General features: G+C 38.8%; 2 pseudogenes; both read left to right on the forward strand.

Annotated features, from left to right (window-relative positions):
- The first annotated feature begins 5773 nt into the window (after positions 1-5773).
- LOC102414181 lies at positions 5774-7333 on the forward strand (annotated as a pseudogene).
- A 13229-nt stretch (positions 7334-20562) lies between these two features.
- Positions 20563-21567, forward strand: LOC102414516 (annotated as a pseudogene).
- Positions 21568-27756: the final 6189 nt, after the last annotated feature.

A 27756-nucleotide genomic window follows, 5' to 3' on the forward strand; every position in this document is an offset into this window, starting at 1 on the left:
CTTCTAACCAATCAATACTTTATAATAAGAGTTCAATTGAACTCGTCAGTCTTTGGCTAAATTGTAATAGTGTACCTAGACATTCAGTATAGAAAACAGAAAACACTTTTGTTTTCATTTTTTATTAGTAAAAGAAAATGAGGAATTGTCAAGGATTTCTTTTCCCCTTCCTCCACCATTTTTTTTTTGTATTGGTGAATTGTAGAAAGTATTTTTACATTTGTGATCTGCAGAAAATTTATAAACCCTATAAACTTTTAAAAAACCTATAAATAGAAGTCCACTTTTCCAGAGCATGGATTAAATACAATGTGGTTCCCTAGGATACATTCTGCATAAAAGTCTTACAATCCTTGGGGCAAACACAGCACCAGTTTTGTAACGGTGAAGAGCAAATCTGACTCCATATGAAATCTGTTTCTTTTACTTTAACCTTTGTATTCTATTGCATTTGCTGCCAGATAAGAATGCTGCCAATACCCTGAAATATATAGGATAGCCCATTCTCAAGATTCTGACCTTTTATTTTTCCATTCATCCAGAGATTAAAAAGTTTCAAAATAAAGGATAACATGAGTCTTGCTGAAAGTTTACAAGTACAGCATGACCTGACCTGTGGGGGTAGCTGTAAGAACAAGGGATTCCCCCACCAAGAAGTTTACAACAACCAACGCTCCTTCACCTTGCTTTTAGAAATGTTTTGCTGAAACCCTTTTGGGTGTTCAAGGTTTTGGGGGACATGAGCCACTAATTCTTGTATGGCCCTGCACTAAATTTTCTCTATCTCAAACTCCAATATTTCAGTTTGCTTGGCCTCTCTATGGATGCAGCACATGAACTTGTGTTTGATAAGTTTTTTCAAACCAGAAATAGGAAGTTGGAAATGTGTTGTTATTGTTAACAGAAAATATTTTAAATATCGCCAAGTGTGCAAGAAAAGATACAGAATCTGAATAGCCACAGTCCAACAGTTACCTTGGCAGCAAGTGTGTAGTGCTTGGGCACACTGAAACGAATGCCTTAGGATTGTCTGTCTTTTGCTGAACACGCCTCAGCTATATACACTCAGAGAGTTGAATATTTATGAGAGAAATTAATAGAAGCAATCACTCAAATGTCATCCCTGAATAGGGAATGATACTTATCCTGATATTCCTAAAGGACTTTGTTGAAAGATTCAGAAACCTGGGATATGAATACTAGGAACACTATCAATGCATTTAATTTTTCTGGGCATTAGAGAAGGGTGCAGAGGTGGACAGAGTGTGGTTTGCCAGATCCTATCAAACCAGATTTTTTCATCTTTCTTTCTCTTTCCCCCACCCAAACATTTGAAAAATGAAAAGATTTAGACTTTCTCTTTAAATCACCTCACACTGCCCAATTATCACAGAGGTGAAGGTAGAGCATCCAGAGAAAAGCAACTAAGAGCTGAATGATAGAGAAATATAAGACAGCCCAAACTGAGACTTTTGGGGAAGTCAAGGCTTTAGTTTAAAAGTTAGGCCATCATTCTATAAATCTCATGTTTTCTGAGTTATAAAGAATGTAGACACTTTACTTCTGATCATGCAGGGCCAGCTTTATCTGATCAACATTCCCTTTGAGAACTAGAAAAAGATAAATGAAAAGGAAAATGCATTTGTTTGAAAGTACTGGAAAGTCTAACAAGTCTGCCAAGAGTCAGAGAATAAGACCTCACAGGGAAGAGAAGAATACTGAGATGAGCTTGATATTCTGCATTAACTGTCTCCTCAAGGCCTTTGTCTATTTGTAAGTGGTACATGGCCAAGAGACTGAGAAGCCTAGCAGAAACTAATAGCAAAGAGGCTGAGAACACTAGTTGAGCTTTTGGCAGTTTATGGGTATACACACAAAACTTGAAGTTCAGGGATACCAAAGCAGCCAGGATTTATTTGGCCAAGATTCCCAAAAGAAGCAAAATGTTTTAAGGTGAGCCCAACATTCTGCATCAATTTTCCTCAGGAGATACATTTATGCATATGCAGCACATGATAAGAGGATAATAAACTGAACAGAAAGTGGAGGCTATGAAGCTGAGAAGCCAAGCAGATCTATCTGTAGAGCTGAGGACCCACCAAGAAGGGGTGAGTGGTAATTATTCCTTTAGTTAGAATCATGGAGGGTCATGGAAGCACTATACCATAAGAGTAATACTGAACAGGAAATAGAACAAAGCAAAAGTCATTCTTTTCTGTACTAAGATAACATAAGCCACAGTCTCAATTTCATTTCTAAAAATGTCAGATATTCCTTAAGACAGGACTAAATGAGTCAAAAAAAAAAAAAAGAAAAGAAAGAAAAAGACCATAGGAACAGACTCACTGGAGATCTCAGTAGTTAGTAGACATCCTTTTTATTTTTTTCATATTCATTCATCCATTTGTTTGTTCAATAAACATTTGCCTTTTTTCCTATCTTTATACAATTGACAAATAACATTGTGTGAGTATAAAGCACACAGCAGGATGATTTGATACACATGTATATTGTGAAATAATTACCACAATAACGGTTCCTTCCCTGGGTCAGGAAGAATCCCTGGAGTAGGAAATGGCAACACAGTCCACTATTCTTGCCTGGAAAATTCCATGGACAGCAAAGCCTGGGTGGGCTACAGTCAATGGTGTTGGAAAGAGTCAAACATGATCAAGTGAATGAGCACAGCAAGGTTAATTAACACATTCATCACCTCAGGTAATTACCATTTTGTGGCTACATGCTGAGTACATTTAAGACCTACTCTGTCAGAAAATTTAAAGAATGTAATATAATGTTAACTAGTCACTGTGCTGTACATTAGATTCCCAGAATTTATTCATTTTATAAATCCAAAGTTTATACCCTCTGACCAGCAACTCATTTCCCCCAATCCTCAGCCCCTGGCAACCACCAATATTCTCTCTGTTAGTATTTTTCTTTCCCTTTTTGTCTTATTTCACTTAGCTTACTGCCCTCTGGGTCCATCCGTTTTGTCACAAATGGTAGGATTTCCTTTTTGTGGCTGAATAATATTCCATTGTATAGATATACCACATTTTCTTTAACCATTCATCCACTGGCATACACTTAGATTGTTTCCATGTCTTGGCTCTTGAATAAACTGCAGTGAACATAGTAATGCAGATATCTCTTCAATTATTTCTCTTCCTTTGGGAATACACTCAGAAGTAGGATGCTGAATCATACATCAGTCCTATTTTTTTCATTTTCTGAGGACCCTCCATACTGTCTTCTATAATGGCTATACTAATTTATATTCCCAGCAACGGTGCACGAGGGTTCCTTTTTCTCCACATCCTTGGCAACACTTGTTTACTATTCAGACATGCATTTTTTAAATGACTTTGATTAATATGTTCAAGAAAATATATGACAAAATGGAGAATGTCTCTAGAGGACTGGATTCTATAAAATATAACCAACAGTAAACTCTAGAATTGAAAAATATAATAACCAAAATTAAACAGATTAGAAACAGAAGAAGATAATAAAACTAGAATGTGGGTCAACAGAAAATATCCTAACTGAAAGAGATTTTTTAAAAGAGAGAAATATAGCATAAAATCATCAAAGTCTTGTGGGAAATAGTAAAGATCTAACATATTTAGAGTTATAGAAAGAGAGGACAAGACAGAATGGGACAGAGCAATATAATTTAATATAGAAACACAGTTAAACAGAAGTTGAAAAATTAGAAAAGAGAAAAGGGAACATTATGGTAATACAGAGATAGTAATCACAGGAACTGGGGCTAAGGGAACAAAGATAAGAGGTTGTATCATCAGCACTTGAAAGCCTGCAAGAGATTCTGTGAGCTGGGACTCAGATCCCTAACGGGGATGCTGTCCATCTATGCTGCCATCTCAGGAGCTCAGAGAAGGGGGTGTCTAATGGACCTGGGAAGGAGTGCTTTCTTGCTGCTTCTATGTCTGAGAGGGTCTCAGGGCCCTCTTTCCATAGAAGCGCACACATCAGGCCAGAGGAGTGAGCATCGAGCTCGACAGTGTGTGCTGAATTCTGCAACCATGTACAACTCCCTCACTTCATGAATGACCCAAGGGCCTCCATCTGTACCTTTCACTCAGGAAATAAGTAATTATGAGCCTGCTTTCCAAGGAGCCAACATTAGACTGAAATTGATTTCCCAACAGAAGTGATGGAAGCCTAAAGACTGTGGGTTCAGTTCAGTTCAGTTCAGTTGCTCAGTTGTGTCCGACTCTTTGCTACCCCATGAATCATAGCACACCAGGCCTCCCTGTCCATCACCAACTCCCAGAGTTCACTCAAACTCACATCCATCAAGTCGGTGACACCATCCAGCTGTCTCATCCTCTGCCGTCCCCTTCTCCTCCTGCCCCCAATCCCTCCCAGCATCAGAGTCTTTTCCAATGAGTCAACTCTTCGCATGAGGCAGCCAAAGTACTGGAGTTTCAGCTTTAGCATCATTCCTTCCAAAGAAATCCCAGGACTGATCTCCTTTAGAATGGACTGGTTGGATCCCTTGCAGTCCAAGGGACTCTCAAGAGTCTTCTCCAACACCACAGTTCAAAAGCATCAATTCTTCAGTGCTCAGCTTTCTTCACAGTCCAACTCTCACATCCATACATGACTACTGGAAAAACCATAGCCTTAACTAGAAGGACCTTGTTGGCAAAGTAATGTCTCTGCTTTTGAATATGCTATCTAGGTTAGTCATAACTTTCCTTCCAAGGAGTAGGCGTCTTTTAATTTCATGGCTTAATATTCCGGAAAGCATGAAAGAAAATAAAAGTGCAAACACACTTTATAATAAAAATGTACCTCAAAGGGAAAGAAAAGGAGAGGGAGACAGTGGGATGATTTGGGAGAATTGCACTGAAACATGTATAATATCATATAAGAAACGAATAGCCAGTCCAGGTTCGATACAGAATACAGGATGCTTGGGGCTGGTGCACTGGGATGACCCAGAAGGATGATACGGGGAGGGAGGTGGGAGGAGGGTTCAGGATGGGGAACATGTGTATACCTGTGGTGGATTCATGTTGATATATGGCAAAACCAATACAATATTGTAAAGTAATTAGCCTCCAATTAAAATAAATAAATTTAAAATTTTTAAAAAGTTACTCTAAAAAACAAAACAAAACAAAACACATAGCTCATAAAGCCCTGGCAAGGGGAGGCAAGAGAAGCCCCACGCCCCGTGCACTGGATTCCTGGTTCCACACCACTGTTTACCGTGTGGTTTGGCACCAACAGGCAGATTCGGCTCCTGCAGATCAGGTGGCTGGTGGCAAGAAGGGAGAGGACTGTGAAGAAAGTTCGAGCTTAGAAGGCAGCCTGCCCCAGGGCCAACGCAAGCACACCTCTCCTCGTGGCCCCTCCGCAGCACTCACATGTGCTTTGGCCCTTGGCCTCAGTCCAACCACGCAGGCCGGCTCCACTCACCTGGCAGCACCATGGCAACCATGATGAAACTTAAAGCTGGTTTCTTCAAGCTGGCTCCTTTGGCCATGGTGCTAGCATAATGGAGGACAAGCTGATGGAAGTCATCGAGACCTGGAAGAGTGAAGAGCAGAAGCGGTGCGTGGCATCCTGAGAATCATCAAACCCCGCAACCAAGTGCGTATCCAGTCCATCCCCATCCTGTGCCAGTACGGCTCCTGGGAGGTCACTGAGGGCTACTGGGTCCAGCAGAGCTTAGTATCGCACACCCTGCAAAGTAAGTATTGGTTAGTGAGAAGATGTGAGTGTAGATAAAGTAAAAGCTTTGGTTTGCCTGATGACGTATAAATGTGCTATGTTGATGTGCCATTTGGTGGTGCTAAAGCTGATGTTAAGATCAATCCCAGGAACCATACTGATAATTAAGTGGAAAAGATCCCAAGGAGGTTCGCCATGGAACATGGAGCTTTATTGGTCCTGGCATTGATGTGCCTTCCCAAGTCAGGGCTACATGTGAGCGAGAAAATGTCCTGGATTGCTGATACCTGTGCCAGCACCATTGGGCACTGAGATATTAATGCACATCCCTGCTATTACTGGTAAACCCATCAGTCAGAGTGGCATCCACAGAGGTATCTCTGCCACTGGTTGTGGTGTTTGCCATGGGATTGAAAATTTCCTCAATGAAATTTCTTACACAAGCATTGTACAAATACACCGGGGTTTGGAGATAAACATTTTTTTTCAGAGATTTGGCAATGTGGGCCTATACTGTATGGCATATTTACATCATATTGGTGCTAAATGTGTTGATGGTGGTGAAGTCGATGGTAGCATATGAAATTCAGATGGCACTGACCCAAAGGAACTAGAAGACTACAAATTGCAACATGAATCAATTCTGGACTTCCCCAAGGCAAAACCCTTGGAAGGAAACATCTTGGAAGCAGACTGTGACATACCAGTCCCTGCAGCCAACGAGAAGCAGTTAACCAAATCCAGCACACTGAAAGCAAGGATCATTGCTGAAGCTGCCAGTGGGTCAACAACTCCAGAACCTTAGGTTTTTCTGGGGAAGAATAGTATGGTTATTTCTGATCTCTGCTTGAATGCTAAGGGCTTCCCTGGTAACTCAGACCGTAAAGAATTGGCCCACAATGTGGGAGACCAGGGTTTGATCCCTGGGTCGGGAAGATCCCCTGGAGAAGGGAATGGAAACCCACTCCAGTATTCTTGCCTGGAAAATCCCATGGACAGAGGAGCCTGGCAGGCTACAGTTCATGGGGTCTCAAGAGTTGGACACAACTGAGCGACTAACACACATATACACACTTGAATGCTAAGGGAGTGGCTGAGGAATATAATCATGTCAGCTGTGGCCATTTGACCTTCAAATATGACAGATTCTAACCACCACTTGTTCACGTTTTTTCAAGAGAATTTAGAAAGAAAATTTGGAGGGCGTGGTGGAAATATTCCCATTGTACCCACAGCAGATTCTAAAACAGAGTACCAGGTACATCCAAGAAAGATATTGTGTAATTTGGTTTAGCTTACACTATGGAATTTTCTGCCAGGCAAATCATGCCCACAGCCACAAAGTATCACCTAGGATTGGCTGCCTATGTCAGTGCCATTGAGAAAGTCTTTGGGGTATACAGTGAAGCTGGTTAACTTCTTCACTACCCTATTTATCTATAACTTATGCTAAACTATCATAAGTTCTATAACCACAGATATCTTTTTCTGTTACGGACATTATTCTCAACAAGTCAACCCAAATCAGCCCTTTAAGAAAGAAATTAAAGTTTAGAATATCATAGACAGCTTGAAGAGTGTGAAAGTATTACAGAAATTAACTGTGCCAGAGGGCTGTTTGGAATATCATACCTTTAAATAAAAAGACTCTTTTCATCTAGTCATGCTCCCTTGCTCCATAGCTTGTTCTCAATATGTTAGTTACCTGTTGTTTGACCTCAGTAATCAGTTGCTTGCAATATTTTGCTCTGGCCAAGTATGAGATGGGACTGTAACTTTGCATTTAAGAAGTGGGTGTGTAGCATTTTCGGAAAGTGCTATGGTCCTTAAGTGAGTTTTATTACTTCACATCAGCAAAATAACTCAATTTCACAGGTTGCAAGCAAAAATAACAGTTGTTTCTCTTTATGAAATCTATTATTTTAGAATGAAATAAGGACACGATGCTGTAATAAAATTGCCTTTAATCACTTAAGCCTATACTGGAAGCAATGAATGCTTATAAACATGAGTTTAGAAAGCTAGCATTTTTATGATATCAGCGGTATCATTTGTAGCTCATCAGTTCTGTATTGTTATCCTGCAAACATAAAAAGCTAGATGGATAATTGCTACAGTTTTGAATATAACAACTATCTATCTATAGAGGATAGATGGTGGAAGCTGTTTTTGTTATGGCTCTTTGAATTTGCTAAATGCAAATATGACATGCAGTCCAAAAAATACAGTAATCTCCTTATCATGTTAATTAGTTTTCCATTTCTCTAATTATCAATTGAATTCAAGTAGAGTAACCCAGAAAAATACTACTTAGTCTCCTTGTCTGGAGTCTGCCTGGCAGCTCTAAGCACTGCCGATGTCCCCGGCCCTGCCTGATTTTGTATCCCTTTTCTTTTAGAGGCCTCACATATACACACAAGCTTAATTAACACAGTGGAGCTTAAAACATTGAGTTGAGTGTTTTGTTTGGCATTTTTTAGTTAAGGCCTTTTGAACAGCAGAATATCAGTGAAACACTAGACATTATTTATGTAATGAGTGAGTCATTTTTTTAAAAACAGACATTCTCTTTCAGAAATTTCTAATTACTTTGTAATTTTATGACTTAACCTGGTAATAAAAATAACTGTTTAAAATTTGCCTTTCAAAACAAAACAAAACAAAACAATGAAAGGGAAATATTTTCAGACAAGAAATAGCTGAAGACATTTGGCACCAGTATACTTTCCCAACAGAAATAACTGAAAATATTTCTTTATACAGAAGGAATAAGTTCCTAAATGGAAACATTTTGAAATAGAGGAATGAATTTAGAGCAGCTGTAAGTTTGAACATGTAGGTAAATTTAAATGGCTATTGATCTCATAATAACAATAATGTCTTGAGGCATTATACACACATGTACATATGTATACATACATACACACATAATCAAAATACATGATAATAACTTTACAATAGGCTGGAGAGGGGAAAAAGTTTAAAACTATGCTGAGATCTTTATATTGTCCCAAAAATACTATAAAGTACTCATTTACGGGATGCATATGCCAACATGGGACTTCCTAGGTGGCTCAGTAGTAAAGAATATGCCTGCCAAGCAGGAGACACAGGTTTTATCTTTGGGTCAGAAATATCCCCTGGAGAAGGAAATGGAAACCCACTCCAATATTCTTGCCTGGGAAAGCCCTTGGACAGAGGAGCCTGGTGGGCTACAGTCCATGGGGTCACAAAGAGTCGGACATGATTTAGTGAAACAATATCAACATATGCTAATATCCAGGGTAACAACTAAAACAAGGGTAAAATTTTGTCTCTTAACAGAAAGAAAAGATTTTTTATTTTTAAAGATTTTTTTTTTAATTAATCCAAAAGAAAGTAATAGAGAAAAAGGATATCAAACAGGTATGACAGTAGTAAGATGGGAAGTTAAATCCAACACATCACTAAGTATATTAAGTCTGATGGACTAAATATTGACTAAAAGAGATTATCAACCAAATTCTGCTTTATCTGAAATATCAGATACAGAAAGTTTGACAACAAAAGCACAAAAAAATGCTACATCTTCTAAAAAAAAAAAAAAAAAAGCTTGTAAGGCAACAATAGGGGCTACCCCTGTGGTTCAGCTGGTAAAGAACGTACCTGCCAATGCAGGAGATACAAGAGACACAGGTTCATCCCCTAAGTCAGGAAGATTCCTTGGAGAAAGTAATGGCAACCCACTTCAGTATTCTTGCCCGGAAAATTCCACAAACACAGGAGCCCTTGGGGTTGAAGAGTCAGACATGATTGAGCATACACACACCACCACTACCAAGGCAGCAATAAGAACTTGGTCAAAGGCTCTCCTTTGTCTTTTTCCAGGGATAGACGTTAGAGTTGGAGAGATAAATCTAAGATTGTTGAAGTGGGATGGCACTTACAGTCAATTCTAGTTTGTACACATGAGGCAATATCAATAATCAATAATCCAGAGGTGCTTTTGGAAAATAGCAGTCTAATTCAAAAGAATGGCTGTTGTTCAGTCGGTAAGTCATGTCCAACTCTTTGCAACCCCATAAACCGCAGCATGTCAGGCTTCCCTGTCCCTCACTATTTCCCCAAGTTTGCTCAAACTCATGTCCATTGAGTTGGTGATACCATCCAACCATTTCATCTCCTGTCACCCCCTTCTCCTCCTGCCCTCAATCTTTTCCAGAATCAGGGTCTCTTCCAAAGAGTCACCTCTTCACATCAGGTGGCCAAAGTATTGGATCTTCAGTTTCAGCATCAGTCTTTCCAATGAATATTTTGTGTTGATTTCCTTTAGAATTGGCTGGTTTGATCTCCTTGCTGTCCAAGGGACTCTCAAGAGTCTTCCTCAGCACCTCAGTTAGAAAGCATCAATTCTTTGGTGCTTGGCCTATCTTTATCCCCCAAAAAAATAGAGATAGTAGCATTTGAGAAGCAATATTCTTTTTAGCTCAAACACACAGGTATAGTCCTGGGCCTGGGATCACCGGAGCTGCTAAAAATAAAATTAAATGTTTTTTAAAGCCCAGTGTCCAGAAATCTCTTTTAAAAGGCTCCACATTTACCATTCCTCATTTTCAGATCAGACACACAATGACTGAATTGAGTTAGGAAGCCTTTTATGATCCTATCATGTCTTTAATTAAAATGTCTGAATTTCATATTCTAATTGTTCAATTAAGTCACTGCTTTACGGATTTTTTAAAGGTCCTTAAAATACTTGTTTCCAGGACCTTGATGGTATTTCAGCTGCTGTTTCAGTTAAAGAGTAAGCAAAGTACCAAGGAGAAATAAGTGTCTATTTTTACGGAAATCTTTTTTGAATCTTCCACAAACATTGGGAGTGGCCCTATGTCAACCACCTTTTAGCATTATATCACTCTTTGTTCTTGGGAGATTCTCTCCTAGGCCAATTTTGAATAGTTTTTCTCCTGTTAACATCCAGGATATTGCATTAGTAACTTCCACAGCAGAGACTTTGGTGAGTGACAGGAGACTATGTTTTTGTAACAGGCATTGTTGCATGGCTTGGACACTTCCATTCCTATTTATAGCATGTATCCAACTGGCTGCCTTCAGAAAGTAGACCAATGCATCACCTTGGTATGCCAGTTCTCTGAGTCAGTAATTGGGTTATTTTGCTGAGTATCTATGTGATCTACTCTAATTTTCTTTCTAAAATTCCATAGGTCTTCCACAACTGTTCTTTACACATATTCTTTAATTGTTCATCCATCAAACATTTACTAGCTAGACCATTGGGCCACTGGCTATGGCCTAAGTCTGTGATAACCTGACTTTTTATGTACCATTTTACCAATTAGGACTTTGTTCTAGAGCAAAATTATGTTTGTACTGCTAGTGAACTGCTTTCAGTTCAGTACATTGTTCAGAATACTGTTGCCTTTTCAACAAGGGATTTACTGTCCACTGGGCACATTGCTGGAGAAGGAAATGGCAACCCACTCTAGTATTCTTGCCTGGAAAATCCCATGGACAGAGGAGCCTGGCAGGCTACAGTCCTTGGGGTTGCAAGCAGTCAGACAAAATAGCCACTGAGCAGGCATGCATGGCCACATAGCAGCAGGCTTCTACAAGAAATGTCATTTTTCGATACAGGAGCTCCCACTGGTGGAGCAAGCAGACCATTACACTTCAATGAGAAGGGGTCATAAAAGTCAGAGCATTTAGATCCTACCAATAGAAAGGCTACCTACTCATGAACATGAAACCATGTACAAGCCACTGTGTCCTTGTCTTTTGAAGTAAAATGCTGATCCAAGAATTAATGATTGGGAAATGTGAAGATACAGAAACAAAGAATAGTTGTTGGACTAGGGAACTGATACAATTTAGACTATAATTCTGCCACATAATAGTATTACCAAACACCCAGTTCCCTGGAAGACAGAAAGGCCTGACACACATTCCTAAGTTGTTTTACAGAAAGCGGACTCCCCTCCAGATGAAAACTGCTGACCACAAGAACATACACCCTCGATTGGTTGAAACCAGAAGGCTGATGATGCTTGAAACTTCACCTTGATGCCAACCAATCCCGAACTGTCCACGAGCTGATCACGCTTTGCTCTCTGGACATTATAAAACTATTCACTACCTCCTCCTGGGTGGGTCAGATGGTCTGCAGGGAATTAGCCCCCTGCAGCCCCTTTTCCCAAGCAAAGCAATAAAAGCTACTCTTTTCTACTTCACCCAGAACTCTGTCTCCGTTTCTATTTGCCACTGGTGAACAGAGGCTGAGTTGCAGCAACAAATAAGGTACACTCACTCCATCTCAGCATATTCCTAAGTATAGCATTTACATTTTTTCAAGGAGTTTTGTTGTACAGTACTCTCTTTGTATGAATGTCTTCCTTAAATCACTCATATCTTGGTAATTGGTTGTCCTCCAGCCAAATGGGTTGTTTCCACCAGAGCTTAAAAGCGTGCTAGGAACTGTGTGTGAAGTGGGTTGTACTTAGTCACAGCATAATTTTCTAATTCAAAACACCAGTAACTGCCATTGGGTGGCAGAATTAGACTTTTGCTAATAACTTCAGTCTACTTGAATGTTAATAGTAGACATGTATAAAATCATTGGTCGATTAGTATTATATAGTAACAGAGATGCAGCTTGTATTATTACCCTTTGAATATCCTCAAAGATATCCTTTGTTCTAGTTTATTCATATTTAGTCTTTTTCCCTAGTTAACTCTATGAGAGATGACAGGATACACAAATGTGGTGTGTGTCCACTAGAACCTATAGCTCCACAAGACCTTGTCCCTTTTCTTGTAACTAGGACCCACTACAGATAGTAATTCATTCCTTACTATTTATGAAATGTCACTAGAGGCCTCAACTTGGGATATCCCCAAATATTTGATTTGTTTCAGCCCTAAATCAGTCATCCTTGGCTATTCTTTCACAGGGTAATTTCCAAATTCTCTTGGCTTCCTTTCCCAAAAAGGAAATTTTATTAGCAATAATATTGATAATAATAATATTATTATTATATTGATAATAATATTGAGGATATTATCAATGTCATGAATCAACTTACTTTTGGAAGTGTTCATACCTAAATCTCATCAGATTGTGACAGTGAATACGATGCATAATTCAGGTACCCTTATAGAAGGGCAGTAATTGAATAATGGAGTCCATCTTGCAGGAAGAGGAACTGTATTTGACCTGCTGTCCAGAATGAGGTATAAAAAAACCAAGTCACTTTAAGCAAAGCATTGACCTTTAACCTGCTGAACTATCCCCATATCTGGCATAGCCAAGGTTGTGGATAGAAGCACTTAAAAATTCAAGTCAATAGTCATCTGTTCAATGTTTTCCATAAGCCATATATGAATATCACAGATAGAGTTAGAGGAGACTTGCACTCCTATTCTAACGCTTCTTAATAAGGGCTGAGGTTCACTGTTCTCTTGTACTCTGGTACTGACTAATAATTACTATAAAAGAGGGTGCGGGCAGTGCTAATGGATCCCACTTAACTTAATTGGAACCAAGCAAAGGGTGAACTTTCCCAACTTTGGCTACAAGCTGATAATAGCAAGGCCCTCTACTCAAGTACCTCCTCTCTTCAACACATTTGGCCCAATGTGATGTCACCTCGAGATGTACATTTCTCACTTCTCATTTCCTGTCTACACTTTTACTCTACCTTGGTACTTTCTGCCACAAAATCAGCATAACACCTCAAGGTTTATTTTGGGTCCCTGAACATTGCTTTCTGATCTCCCTGCAAAATACAACAGACATCATGTAGCAGAATTCCTAGAGGAGTTAGTATGTTTTCAGTGTTAAAAAGCATAGAGGTTATCATAATACTAATTTGGGGATGATCATGGACAAATTTAAGAGATGAGATCAGAAAGATTAGAAATGATGTTTTTCATGCCTATACACAGAACTGCCAGAGCCAAGTATCTTCAACAGCTGTATGGTTTTCAATTAAAAATATATATATATTTTTTGCTTAATAAGCTGTGACATTTGGAGAATTGATGTCCTTTTTCACACTGTAGCAGCTAACGGTGCAATGTGCTGTGTTCAGTCACGTGTGTCTGACTCTGAAACCCCATGGACTGCAGCCTGCCAGGCTCCTCTGTCCATGGGATTTTCCAGGCAAGAATACTGGGTGGAATAGGTTGCCATTTCCTTCTCGAGGGGATCTTCCTGACCCACAGATAGAACCTGCATCTCCTGCATTGCAGGCAGATTCTTTACCACTGAATCACCTGGGAAGCCCTCTATTTCTTATGCTTATATACAAAACTGACAGAGGGAGAATGAAAATCACTAGGAAACACTGCAGTCTGAATGATAACATTACAACACATCATAATCTATTATGACTCAATGCATGATCCATTCAACAAGTAAATACTTCTTTAAATAAAATCTTAATCACTAAGCCTTGAAATTGTCCTACAGCTATTGCAAGGCCTGAGGATATATAGATTCATCATACTACAAAAAGTTTACTGGGTAGTTTAAGCAAATGACTGGTTACTGAGTTTTTCTCCTTTAAGTTTGTCATAATTTTCTACTCATTTTATCTTCAACTCACACGTACTTTGGAGTAGGAAATGGCAACCTACTCCATTATTCTTTCTTTTTTTAACCATTTATCATTTATTTATTTTATTATTATTATTTTACTTTACAATATTGTATTGGTTTTGCCATACATCAGCATGAATCCACCACAGGTGTACACGTGTTCCCCATCCTGAACCCCCCTCCCACCTCCCTCCCCGTACCATCCCTCTGGGTCATCCCAGTGCACCAGCCCCAAGCATCCTGTATCTAGTATTCTTGTCTGAAAAATCCCATGAACAGATGAGCCTGGTGGGCTACGGTGCATGGGGTTGCAAAGAGTTAGATATGACTGAGTATGCACACGCACGCACACACACACACACACACACAGACACACATGCATGCATGCACCTGTGCTAAGTCACTTCAGCTGTGTCTGACTCTTTGCAACCCTATGGGCCATAGCCCGCCAGGCTCCTCTGTCCTTGGGCTTCTCCAGGCAAGAATACTGGAGTGAGTTGCCATGCCCTCCTTTAGGGGATCTCCCTGACCCAGGAATTGAACCATGTCTGTTACATCTCCTTCATTGGCAGTCTGGTTCTTTACCACTAGTGCCACTTGGGAGGCCCACATACACATATACATAGTGTCAACTGAAAAATATTTTTATAAGGAAAATAGTTAAATACCCTCTGCCTCCTCTTTTCCTATGAAACTCCTTAGCAAGAGTTCACATTTTATAGTTCTGGTAATTGCTTCAACTTAGAAATTCCAAATGCCACATTTAAGGGAGTCCCATTGGCACTACTGACTACAAAGTCTTACCTCAAGTTCTCACCCAGGGAATAACTGGCTCTGCTTCAGCCATCCTCTGGGCAACTGATGCCTGGCAGTCAAACTCCGACTACCTAAGCATAGCTGAGGATCAATTAGACCGATGTATTCTATAAATGGTTGAGACTAACCATTTAGAAAAACAGGTACAAATGAAGAGGTGGCAGGATGATGGTGTCTCGGACAATCTGAGAGAATTGCCCTATATTATTTCACTTTAACGATGAAGAATACAAGAAAACATTATCAGTAGAATTTTATAACATCAGTCATAAAGCCAGATGTAAAGCAAATATCTTCTCCAGATTATTTTCACTCTTAGCAGGTGAATCAAACATAAGCCCTGCAGCCACACTTGGGAACAGACTGTCTTCTGAAGCAGATGTACAGGTAACATACATTTGGGTACTGGGAAAGGACTTGGGATGTGTTCATGACTGAATAGCTGAAAAGTAAGGACTCAAAGTCCGCCTTAGATGGGTTATGAGTTTATTGGGAAGAGGGCAGTAAAGGAATGGCCAGGGACAGAAAAATAGACTCAGCCACTATGACAAGTCCTACAAGTGACCCAAAGGTCCAATTCTAGCACATCAGACCAAAGCTGGAACTCACAGATAGCATCCAGTGTTCAGAGTATTTCTGTATATCAGACCTGAGTGGGTAAAAACCAAGTCAAGGGACACAGAAAGGTCTTGGTACTGGAATGTTGAGAAAAGTGTATTAGGATGAAAGTCAAAGGACAAATTCAAATATCTGCACAATTGAGATATATAGGACTGACTGCTTGCTCTATTTCCCTCCTTAAGAAGCCTTCTTAGGGGAGTTAACATATACACACTATTACATATAAAATAAGCAACAAGACCTACTGTATAATATTTCAGTGCATGCATGCTCAATCATGTCCAACCCTTTGCGACCCTGCAGACTGAAGCCCACCAGGGTCCTCTGCCATGGAATTTTCCAGACAAGAATACTGGAGTGGGTTGCCATTTCCTCTTCCAGGGGAACCTTCCCAACCCAGGAATTGAACCCACGTCTCCTGCACTGCAGATGAATTCTTTACTGGATGTATTGTATAGTACAGGGAGCCACATTCAATTTCTTATAATAACCTATAATAGAAAAGAATCTGAATATATGTATATATCACTGAATATCACTGAATCACTATATACCCAAAACCAACACACTAAATTAACTGTACTTCAATTAAAAAATGGTAAAAAATAAATAAATAAATAAAATTTTAAAAAAGAAGCCTTAGAATGAGCACAGTAATATTATTTAGTAAGGATTTATTCTTGTGGCACAGGAAACAGCCACAGTTGGTGATTCCAAAATAATTTAGGTATCCTGGCAAGCTCTCAAAGTTCTAGGAACATGGGACCCTGCCCTGGGTGCCTGTTCAGTCATGTCCAACTCTTTGAGATCCCATGGACTGTAAACTGCCAGGCTCCTCTGTCCATGGGGTTTCCCAGGCAAGAATACTAGAAAGCATAGCCATGTCCTTCTCTAGGGGATCTTCCGACCCAGGGATCAAACCAACGTTTTCTACATTGCAGGCAGATGCTTTACCACTGAACAACCAGGGAAGCCCACTTGGGTCCCTACTTTACTACTGTGCCCAAGTGAGTGGTCTATGCCATGGACGCTGGCACAGTACTCCTTTAAATCACCTCTTCCTTATTCGAATGGAGGCCTGACACTTCATGGAAAACACATCCACCCCAGAAAGTAATTTTAGGACAGGAGCCAAGGGTCCATGTTCTCTTTTCCCTGTCATTTCTTGAGTCTGGCTGCCCTTTCCTCCTGAACAATGCTGTCCTCAGTAACTTCAAGTTATCTGATACTTGGACACATCAGTGTGATTCCAAACGCCACACTGTCTTCCAGCTGGGAGATGGGAAAAGGAGAACAGCTACTTTTAATGATTTTAAAATGGCTTTATTACACCCCCTTCAATAAGAAAGAGGATCAAAAGTGGAAAGAACAGCTTTAACTCTGATAAGGGGACCATCCTACCTGAGGATATTATTTTTGTAGGCTAAATTATAATTACAAATAATAATGATGATTATTACATTGAGTAATACTATATAGAGTTTTTAATGCACTTCATGTGTTATCACATTTAACTCTCATAACAACTCTAACAGAGTAATCTATTGTTACCCCAATTTTCAGCAAGGAAACAGAAGTCTAGGAAAATTATGTGACATGCACAGGGCGGAGCTGGGATTTGATCCTAGTCTAATGCAAGAGCCTATATCTTTAGTCATTGTACTAGGTTTTTTTACCCATATTCTGAGCTCTAGCTATTAAGAAATGTCCATGTTTTACCAAACATATCTTGCTGCTTCTCAATGCTAAACCTCCTGGTACACAGCTTTATTGTTGCTGTTCAGTTGCTCAGTGGTGTCCGACTCTTTGCAACCCCATGGACTGCAGCATGCCAGGCTTTCCTGTCCTTTACCATCTCCCAGAGCTTGCTCAAACTCATGTCCATTGAATCAGTGAGGCCATCCAACCATCTCATCCTCTGTAATACCCTTCTCCTCCTGCCTTCAATCTTTTCCAGCATCAGCGTCTTTCCTAATTAGTCCGCTCTTCACGTCAGGTAGTTAAAGTATTGAAACTTCAGCTTCAGCATCAGTCCTTCCAATGACTATTCAGTACTTATTTCCTTTAGGATTGACTGACTAGATCTCTCTGCAGTCAAAGGGACTCTCAAGAATCTTCCCCAACACCACACTTCAAAAGCATCAATTCTTCAGCACTCAGCCTTCCTTATGGTCCATCATCCATACATGACTATTGGAAAAACCATAGCTTTGACTAGACAGACTTTTGTTGGCAAAGTAATGTCTCTGCTTTTTAATATGCTAAGTTTCTCATAGCTTTTCTTCCAAGGAGCAAGCGTCTTTAATTTCATGGCTGCCGTCACCATCTCCAGTGATTTTGGAGCCCAAAAAAATAAAGTCTCTCACTATTTCCATTGTTTCCCCATATATTTGTCATGAAGTGATGGGATCAGACGCCACATTCTTAGTTGTTTTTTTTTTTAATTTAAATTTATTTATTTTAATTAGAGGCTAATTACTTTACAATATTGTATTGGTTTTGCCATACATCAACATGAATCCGCCACGGGTGTACACGTGTTCCCAATCCTGAACCCCCCTCCCTAGTTTTTTGAATGTTGAGTTACTGCAAGCATCTAGAATGCAGTAGTTTTAAGCCAGGTTTTTCACTCTCCTCTTTCACCTTCATCAAGAGGCTCACTAATACAGTTATGTAAAGTTTAAAAATAAAATAAAATTAAAAAAAAAAAGAACACTAAAAAAAAAAAAAAAGAAGGCTCTTTAGGTCCTCTTCAGTTTCTGCCTTAAGGGTGGTATCATCTGCATATCTGAGGTTGCTGATATTTCTCCCGGAAATCTTGATTCCAGTATCTGCTTCATCCAGCCCAGTCTTTTGCATGATGTACTCTGCATTTAAGTTAAATAAGCAGGTGACAATATATATCCTTGACGTACTCCTTTCCCAATTTGGAATCAGTCCATTTTTCCATATGTGGTTCTAACTTGCTTCTTGACCTGCATACAGGTTTCTCAGTAGGTATGTCAGGTGGTCTGGTATTCCCATCTCTTTAAAAATTTTCCAGTTTGTTGTGACCCACATAGTCAAAGGCTTTAGCCGTGTCAATGAAGCAGAAGTAGATGTTTTTCTGGAATTCCCTTGCTTTTTCTATGATCCCACAGATGTTGGCAAATTTATCTCTGGTTCCTCTGCCTTTTCTAAATCCAGCTTGAACATCTGAGAGTTCTTAGATCACATACTGTTGAAGCCTAACTTGGAGAATTTTGAGCATTATTTTGCTAGCTTGTAAAATGAGTGCAATTTTGCAATAGTTTGAACATTCTTTGGCATTGCCCTTCTTTAGGATTGGAATGAAAACTGACCTTTTCCAGTTCTGTGGCCACTGCTGAGTTTTCCAAATTTGCTGGCATATTGAGTGCAGCACTTTCACAGCATCATCTTTTAGGATTCGAAATAGCTCAGTTGGAATTCCATCAACTCCACTAGCTTTGTTCATAGTGATGGTTCCTAAGACCTACTTGACTTCACATTCCAGGATGTCTGGCTCTAAGTGAGTAATCACATCATCATGTTATCCGAGTCATTAAGATCTTTTTTGGGTAGTTCTTCAATGTATTCTTGCCACCTCTTAATATCTCCTGACTCTGTTAGGTTCATACCATTTCTGTCCTTCATTGTGCCCATCTTTGCATGAAATGATCCCTTGGTATCTCTAATTTTCTTGAAGAGATCTCTAGTCTTTCCCATCCTATCATTTCCCTCTATGTCTGCATTGTTCATGTAGGAAGGCTTTCTAATCTCTCCTTGCTATTTTTTGAACTCTGCGTTCAGATGGTTGTATCTTTCCTTTTCTCTTTTGCCTTTCACTTCTCCTCTTTCTCAGCTATTTGTAAGGCCTCCTCAGACAACCACTTTGCCTTTTTGCATTTCTTTTTCTTGGGAATGGTTTTGATCACTACCTCCTGTACAATGTTATGAACCTCCGTTCACAGTTCTTCAGGCACTATCAGATCTAATCCCTTGAATGTTTGTCACATACACTGTATAGTCATTAGAGATTTGATTAAGGTCATACCTGAATGATTGAGTGGTTTTGCCTACTTTCTTCAATATAAATCTGAATTTTACAATAAGGATTTTGTGATCTGAACCATAGTCAGCTTCCAGTGTTATTTCTGCTGATTGTATAGAGCTTCTCCAACTTCAGCTGCAAAGAATATAATCAATCTGATTTTGGTATTGACCATCCAGTGATTTTCATGTGTAGAGTCATCTCTTGTATTGTTAGAAGAGGATGTTTGCTATGACCAGTGTGTTCTCTTGGCAAAACTCTGTTAGCGTATGCCCTGCTCCATTTTGTACTCCAAGGCCAAACTTGCCTATTACTCCAGGTATCTCTTGACTTCCTATTTTTGCATTCCAGTCTCCTATCATGAAAAGAACATATTTTTTGGGTGTCAATTCTAGGTCTTGTAGGCCTTGAAGGTCTACACAGCTACCTCAGTGTAAATGTGTTTCCATTCCATGTGTCCATAGAGAAATGATACTTATCCTTAACAATTTTGTTCCATTATCTTAAATTAGATGATATCACCAACATTTCTCTAAATCACAGAGTTCCCATCGCAGTTAATCACACTCTGTTTCAATTATTTACCTTTATTTTTATATTCTTTTTTGAACTACTGCCTTTTAAAACATTAGCAATGAATCTTATTCTCTATGTTCCATGAGACTGACACAAAACTTGACCCAAGTTGAAGTCATATTTCCTGAATGCTTGTGATATTAAAAGACAATCAGTGCAGTATGAAAATTGCTTGGAGGAGGATAGTAGAAAGTTCACTGTCATGCTTTTCTTAATCACATTTAGGGACAAGTCTCTGTAAATGGCCTTGGGAAACCACAGCACCATGATGGAATTGATCTTCCTCGGGCTGTCTAGTGATCCGCATATCCAGGCTCTGCTCTTTGTGCTGTTCCTGCTGGTTTACCTCCTGACCTTGACAGGAAACATAATGATGCTGGTAATCAGGGCTGATTCTCACCTTCACACCCCCATGTACTGAGTCACCTCTCCTTCTTAGACCTCTGTTTCTCTTCTGTTACTGTGCCAAAGATGTTGGAAAACCTCCTTTCTAAAAGGAAAACCATCTCAGTAGAGAGCTGTCTGGCTCAGGTTTTCTTTGTGTTTATCACTGCAGGGACTGAAGCCTATCTACTCTCAGTCATGGCCTATGACCGCTATGTCGCCATCTGCCAGCCACTACTCTATGGCCAGGTGGTGAGTAAACAGCGGTATGTACTGCTTGTGTGGGGTTCATGGAGCCTGGGCATTCTGAACCCACTCATCAATGTCCCTCTGGCAACGAAAATGGACTTCTGTGATACCCATATCATTCCACACTGTAGTTGTGAACTGCCCTCGCTCTTCCTTCTCTCTTGCTCAGATGTTTCCACCAACCTCATTGTCATGTTCTGGTCCCTCATCCCACATGGCCTTGTAACGTCCCTCTCAATCTTCTTCTCTTACGCCTGCATAGTCTCCAGCATCTTGAGCATCACCTCTACCTCTGGCAGAAGCAAAGCTTTTTCTACATGCTCCTCCCACCTCACCACAGTAATCTCGTTCCATGCTTCAGGTTTTCTCCGTTATTTCACGCCAACCTCAGGATCCTCTCTGGAGCTGGTCTTCTCCGTGCTGTACAGTGTAGTCATTCCCAGGCGGAATCCTCTCATCTACAGCCGGAGGAACAAGGAAGTTAAAGCAGCTCTGCAAAGAATATCGGGCAAGTATTTACAATGTTTTTGAAGGCAGAATAAAGAGATAATGACAGGTAATTGTAAGAGAAATACATAAAGCAAGATATCGCATCACTGACATTGGGAATTTTCTGACTGCTCATAATGTCAAATTTGGAAAAATTAATCAGAAAGGACTAAAGAAAAAATAATATAGATCTATTATACAGTGGATCATTCAGTTCAATCTTCTCAGAGGCACAACATTGATTAAATATTCATGTGACACTGTAAAAATTTGCTTAGAACATATTCATCAATATTTCCTATTTGTTCTCATATATGCATATTAAGGTGAGTTTGGTGTAAATTAGATATCAGAATTTATAGCTGAGTTTGCAAAAGGCACTGAAAGCTATAGTTTTCCTAAGCAAAAAATTTCCTGAATCTTTGAAGGACAAAGGTCATAAGTTCATAGGGCTATTGGATAATGAGTTCAGGTTAAAGTTACAGGGAGATAAATGAGTGAGTCATCATAATGGGGCTAAAGCTATCCCAGATATTTTATCTTACAGGGAGTTTAAGTTAGGAACTAGGCCTGTGGAGAATTCCACTCCGTGTGTGTGCGTGTGTGTGTGTGTGTGTGCACGCGCTCAGTTGCTTCTGTCAAGTCTGACTCTTTGTAACCCCATGGACTGTAGCCCGCCAGGCTCCTCTGTCCTAGAGTGGCATAACAAACCTACCCATCATTTCCTGGATTTCAGTAGGGCCCACAGCTACAGGTAGAGGCATACTGCCTGAAAAACACATGGGAAAAACACAAGTACCGGGGCGAAGCACTCCTGTTTCCAAAATGAGCATACAGAAGGTATGCTCTGGACAGAGCAGAAGGTAGGTTCTGGACAGAATTGCAAAAATGACATGGTCAGTGGCTTCTTCCTTTCCTTTGTGGATCCTTTCCAGTCCTTGATACCTCTTCTGATCTAAGTGCTCAGGGCAACATTTGTATTCCCTGAAAGAATCTTGCATTTCCTTAGGTTAGCAGTTGAAAAATAACTCACTGAAACTGAATAATCCTAAATGTCCTTAATGGTACATTTCCATAGTAATACACTCATTTAAATTCTATCATCAAAATATTTTAAAATTTCTTATAGGAGAAAAACATTTGAGCACCTATAGTATTTTGAGATGTTTTTCACTTGGTTTTTGGAGAATGTGAAGGATTACTAGCCAACTGAGAAAAACCATTTTATGTTTAAATCATTTTAAATGCATATCAATAGGCCATCCTTGACATACAATTCATCAAGTATGCATTTTTAAATTATTTATCTGTTTTTTCTATGCATTCATATTTGCATACATATTATATCACAAGAAATTATAGATCAATTTAACTGCTGCTCAATATTCATTTCTGAATAATGAGGTATTGCTCTGTGGACAGCAAATGTGGCAGACGGTAATAGCTACAATAAAGCATTTGCTGTTAAGCTTCCATTAACTTTTCACTACATTCAAAATAAAATGTTTTGTTACTATATCAAGTAATACACATGACCATGAACCAATTTGAAAGAAATAGCATTTATCAAAAGTTTCCAAACAGAGAGATGACAGATCAGTCTCCCATCCTTTCATGAATCCCTATGTTTTTAAGTAAATTTCTTGGTGCTTCCTTTACTTGATATCCAGGAAGGGAGTCATCCATGTCTCACCTACAAGAAGAGGAAATGTTTGTCCATCAAACACACTTTGGAATTCTGCACAAGGACAAAAGCATGAAGGCTCACTCTCCTGCCTTGAAGACCTCATAATTTCTTTTATGTATTGTTCAGTGTATATTAGAATAATAGTATCAGATCTTTTTTATCACCTGTTAGAAAGCTGAGGCGGAAAGGATCTAATCACAGCTGCTGACAGTTTTATTTAAAATGAGGAATTCAGCATCTCCTCCACTGTGAGCACAATAAATACATTTAATCTGATCTGGCATAGCTGATTCCAACTTGTATATTTTCTTAGAATGTCTTTTAATACCATGGGCTTCTTCTTTTTGATAGAATGTTAATTTTTATGCATTCAAATCTGCTTAACTTCTTTTACAAAGATTCTTTTTTCCCTAAGCTTATAAAATGATTTCATTAATATTTGGTAAACAATAATATCAAACATGTTTTGAACATTTAATTTGTCTTAGAACTCAAATACTTTACATTCACCCTCCCATTAATTATCGACATTGTACCTTATTATGTATAAGGTAGAGTTTGATCAGCCATGTTATACGGACAAGGAAACTGAGAATCAAAGAGGTTAATAAAAATAACTCAGTCATCCATATTAAATGGTGTAACTCTGAATCAAACTAGGCAGCTCAGAATCTAGAGGCCATGTTCTTTAATGCAAAACAGACAAGCTGAAACAAAAGTGACTTGATTATTGATATAAATAATGACTTGCTCTAGCTTTCTATATACATACATGCAGACACACACATGCACTTACAGAGAACTATTTGTAGCATTTCAAGTCTGAAATGCTACAAAGAAGCTTTGCAATATAGAATTTTTTTTTTAAGAAAATTTCTATTCCTCGTATAATCTTCGTTGTCTGATGAGGAAAACTTTTTTCCAATTCCTTTTTAGTTTCACACCCATTCTTCTTAAGGTATAAGGGTGCATGCATTTGCAGAACATAGGCTACACATAGTAGCCCAGACTAGTCGTCTGGTTTTGTTATCTTTAGTGGGTCCTGAGACCATCTTTGTGGTTCTCTCTTTGTCAAATAGGCAACTAGTGGATGTTTAGTGTATGCTGTGTTAGATGATTCTAATGCCAGTGCTTAAGTCTGATACAAGAAGTCATGTCTTTCTAAAAATTACAAATACATTTTAACATGGCTTTGCATATTTCATTTATATTTAAAATTATCTGATTTACTGTTATCATAAGCTCCCTTGGACTGCAAGGAGATCCAACCAGTCCATCCTAAAGGAGATCAGTCCTGGGTGTTCATTGGAAGGACTGATGTTGAAGCTGAAACTCCAGTACTCTGGCCACCTGATGCGAAGAGCTGACTCATTTGAAAAGACCGTGATACTGGGAAAGATTGAAGGTGGGAGAAGAAGGGGATGACAGAGGATGAGATGGTTGGATGGCATCACCGACTCAATGGACGTGAGTTTGAGTAAACTCCAGGAGTTGGTGATGGACAGGGAGGCCATGCTGCAGTCTGTGGGGTTGCAAAGAGTCGGACACAACTAAGGCATGACTGAGGGACTGAAGTGACTGACTGTTATTATGTGAAAATCAAAGTGAAGTCGCTCAGCCATGTCCGACTCTTTGAGACCCCATGGACTGCAGCCTACCAGGCTCCTCCGTCCATGGGATACTGCAAGCAAGAATACTGGAATGGGTTGCCATTTCCTTCTCCAGGGGATCTTCCCGACCCAGGGATCAAACCCAGGTCTCCCACATTGCAGGCAGACGCTTTAACCTCTGAGCCACCAGGGAAGCCCTATATTATGTGAAAAGTGATACTAAAGGAATCAGAATTTCCAGAATTATTTGATGTCAATTTATACCTTTCTCAAGCCCCATTTACAAATTCATATTTAATGATTTGACTTAAATAATGGCCTTTCTTACTCTTTTGGTATCTGACATCCTTCAGGTGGAGTCTTTTCACAATCACTACTTTTAAAAAATAAATAAGTAAACAAACAAACAATTCTGAAGGCTTTATAACCTTCCATAGAATGTTCCAGGTGTCCACCTAGTATGGGGCAGTTTAGGGTTGCCAGATAAAACTGAACTTTAAGGCCAGTCAAAAGGGAATTATTATTTATTCTCTTGATGTTTATTTTGGTGAGCCGTTTTTAATTGCTATGGGGCTTTTTAGGTGGCTTAGTGGTAAAGAATCCACCTGCCAATGCAGGAGACACAGAGGGAAGATCTCTAAGATCACAGATGGAAAGATCCCCTGGAGTAGGAAATGGCAGCCACTCCAGTATTCTTGCTGGAAAATCCCATGGACAGAGGAGCCTGGTGGGCTGCAGTCCATAGGGTCACAAAGAGTAGGCCAAATTCATCAATCTTTCCTTTTATGTTTAATTAGACTTTTTCTTTCTCATTTAAGAATCATTGCATATCTGAAAGTCATAAAGAAATTATCCTTTTTTCTCTACAACATTTATTGTTTTACCTTTATATTTGTGTCTCTGCAATAAATTAATTTGATTATGAGTCAGGAGTCAAGGTTTACTTTGTATGTAATATATTTGACTTGTCAAAAGGACTGTTAATACTCCCCCCACTGAATTTGAATGTAATCTTTGCTATAAATCAGATGATACTATATGAATCAATCTGTTTCCAGACTCTCAACTCTCTACAGTTTGTCTATTTCTCTCTCCATCAATATGACTCCATACTCTAAGCTTTACACATTCTTGTTTTTAAGATTGTTTCTAGGCTGTTCTAGGTTCTTTGCATTTTTATATAAATTTTAAAACAATGATGTCAATTTTTATACAAATAACCTGCTAGACTTTTACATTAGAGATCAATTTAAGGAGAAATGACAGCTTACATTTATAATCTTCCAATACATGAACATGGTATATTACTCAGTTTATTTAGGTCTTCTTTAATCTATCTCTGCAAAGTTTATAGTTTGATGTGTAGAAGTTGTCTGTGTCTTCTGTAAAATTTATTCCTAGGAAAATGACTTTTTTATTCCATTGAATTAGAATTATTCTTTATTTTTCCAACTGATTAATACTAGTAGTTATGAACAAAATAAACTTTTGTATATAGAGCCTATATATCAGCTACTTTGTTAACTTTACTTGGTTCTAGAGATGAGTGAGATTTTAGGCTTTTTTTTCCTACATTCACAGTTATATTATCAGGTGGTTTTATTCTTCATTTCCAGGTTGCTATGCACAAAGTTTCTTTATCTTATTTTATTGCACTGACTAGGAACTCTAGTAAAAATACTTAGAAGTTCTGAAAGTATTAATGGACATCTACTTCATTTTCCTAAATTCAGAGGGAAAAGTATTTAGCATTTGATGCTTAACAATGTTACCTGTAGATTTTTTTGTAAATGCTTTTTATCATATTGAGAATGTGTGCTTACATTCCTAATTTGTTGAGAATTATAGTCATTATTGAATGCTGAATACTGTAAGTTGCTTTTCATAAATCTATTGATGTGATCTTATATTTGTATTATGTTTTTAATTTGATGAATTGCATTGATTCTTTAAATTTTAAAATTGTGGTAAAATAGTCATGACACAAAATTTGCCATTTTAACCATTTTCTAGTGCAAATTCAGTTCAAAGGCATTTGGCAAAACTAAAACAATTATGTAAAATTTAAAAATAAAATAAAATTTAATTAAAAAAAAAAAACATTACATTGTTGTGTAACCATCACTGCAATCCATCTCCAGGACTTTTTCATCTTCCAAAACAGAAACTCCATAGCCATTAAATAATAACTCCCATTTCTCCTTCCCTTAGTCCATGACAACCGCCATTCTACTTTCTGTTTCTATGAATTTGATTATTCTAGATGTCTCATGTAAATGAAATCATACAGTATCTGTGACTGGTTTATTTCACTTGATGTCATCAGAGTTCATCTTTGTTGGAGCATATATCAGAATTTCCTTTCCTTGTCAGGTTGAACAATCTTCCACCTATGTATATACCAAGTGGTGTTTATCCGTTCATCCACTGAGGGACGTTTGGATTTTTCCACCTTTTGGCTATTGTGAATAATGCTGCTTTGAACAATGTGGTGCAAGTGCTTGTTTGAGTCCTCGCTTTCAATTCCTTTGGGTATATACTTACAGGGAGAATTTCTGGATCACATGATAATTCTGTGTTTAATTTTATTTTGAGGAACCATCATACTGTTTTCCACAGTATCTACACTATTTTAGATTTCCCACCAACTTACAGGATTCCAATCTCTCCACATCTTAGCTAACACTTCTTATTTTCTGGGTTTTGTTGTTTTGCTATTATAACAGCTATTCTAATAGATGTGAAGTGTTTTCTCATTGTGATTTAGATTTATTTCCCATTGAATTTTGACTGCTGCTGCTAAGTCACTTTAGTCGTGTCCGACTCTGTGCGACCCCATAGACGACAGCCCACCAGGCTCCCCCATCCCTGGGATTCTCCAGGCAAGAACACTGGAGTGGGTTGCCATTTCCTTTTCCAAACTAGTCTATTAGTATCATTTCCCCCATAAAATTGTTTTTTTTTTCAT

The sequence above is a fragment of the Bubalus bubalis genome, chromosome 4 (assembly GCF_019923935.1).
Source record: "Bubalus bubalis isolate 160015118507 breed Murrah chromosome 4, NDDB_SH_1, whole genome shotgun sequence".
NCBI classification, from domain to species: Eukaryota; Metazoa; Chordata; class Mammalia; order Artiodactyla; family Bovidae; genus Bubalus; species Bubalus bubalis.